This window comes from Phytophthora infestans, genomic scaffold (genome assembly GCF_000142945.1).
Source record: "Phytophthora infestans T30-4 supercont1.35 genomic scaffold, whole genome shotgun sequence".
NCBI lineage: Eukaryota > Oomycota > Peronosporomycetes > Peronosporales > Peronosporaceae > Phytophthora > Phytophthora infestans.
The window spans coordinates 1,271,425-1,273,324 of NW_003303724.1; positions in this window are offsets into that span (position 1 = coordinate 1,271,425).

The window sequence follows — 1,900 nt, forward strand, 5'->3', positions numbered from 1 at the left end:
GAAGGAAAGCAGAAGGCGAACGTTCGATTGTCGGATTACGTGGTAGGCCTAGTGCAGGCTATGAACTACGGATGTGCAGATTCCGACGACGTACAAACAAGCACGTGCAAGCAAGTACTGGCAGCAGTGGAGAGCTGCAATGTTGGTGGAACTTCAATCGTTGAAGGGTCACAAGACCTGGAAACTTGTACCCCGCAAAGATGCCAAGAAAGTGAAGGTGATAACGTGTAGGTGGGTCTTTGCTGTGAAGCGAGATGAGCGTGGACGAATCAAACGATTCAAGGCGCGACAAGTGATCCATGGATTCAAACAACAACTTGGGATTAACTACTCTGAGACCTATGCACCTGTGATCCGGTTCGAAACCATACGTGCGGCTATCTACTACGCTGTACAAAGAGGTTGGGAGGTGTTGCAAATTGAACGTGAAGACGGCTTTTCTGTATGGAGACTTGGACGAGACTACCTTCATGGAGCAGCCTCCTGGCTTCCAGGTGGATGGACCTGGGTCCATTTGCAGATTGTTGAAGAGCCTGTACGGACTAAAGCAAGCACCGAACGTTTGGAATCGCACGCTTCATGCGAAGCTTGTTGCGATGGGGTTTACTAGGACGGACTCTGACTACGGCCTATATGCATTGAGGAAGGATGGTGAAGTCAAGTTGCTATTGACTGTTTACGTGGACGATCTACTGCTGATGGGTTCACGTGACCTGTGTGCCACAATCGCTGCCTCACTGCAAGAGACATTCGAGCTCACGACGATGGGCACAGTCAAATATCTCTTAGGCGTCGAGATCCTGATGGACCGGCCGCGCCGGCAAATAGTGTACTGCCAGAAGCAGTACGTACTGGAGGTGTTGAAGCGTTTTCATATGGAGAACTGTAATGGCTGCGCTACACCAGAAGCTACGACGCCCTCGAAGACAGACGTGCCTGCTTCGAAGGAGTATCTTCCCTACAGAGAACTGGTGAGTGCTCTCCAGTACCTCGTTAGTGCATCGAGACCTGACATAGCTCATGCTACCCGACACCTGGGCAAGTATCTTGCGAGCTATGATCATATGCATTTCGCACAAGCCAAGAGGGTGCTGCGTTACCTGAAGGCTACATGTGACTACGGACTAGTGATGAATGTGAAGCTACAGACTGATGTGCAAGTTAGTGGCTACTCTGATGCTGATTATGCGAACGACCCTGTGGATCGACGGAGTATCAGTGGCTACATCACTATGCTGGACGACAACGTCATCTCCTACGCATCTCGCAAGCAAGAGATCAACGCGCTTAGTACCTGTGAAGCTGAGTACGTAGCAATGGCAGAGGCGACCAAGGACTTGTTGTGGCTTGCTGGCCTATGCAAAGAGTTGAGCTGGAAGCATCCAGTACCTCAACTACTGGGAGACAATCAAGGAGCCATTGCCTTAACTGCGAAACCTGGCAAACATTCGAAATCGAAACATATCGATAACAAGTACCACATGATCAGACGCCATGTGGAGTTGAAGCAACTTACAACCCAACACATCGGAACTGATGAGATGGTGGCCGATATAATGACAAAGGCACTTGCAGTGGTGAAGTTCACGCACTTTCGCAAGGCTATGAAAGTCTTACCTATTGTGTCGAGCGACGACAACGTATCCGAGGACATGGCTACAACTAAGACTACTGCTACTGCGTTGACTACTGCTGTTGATGCGGAGGCTGTACCTGAGCGACATTGATGAAGACGAGGGCGATCGAGTGGGAGTGCTGTTACTGAGTGGACTGCTATTGTCTTTGAGCTGCGACTACGCTACTACTAGGACTATGGCGGCAACTAGGGTGCGCGTGTGTGATCGCGTCGACTTCCAAGTGCGTCGCCGAGATCAAGTGGGAGTGTGAGCTATAAAACTTA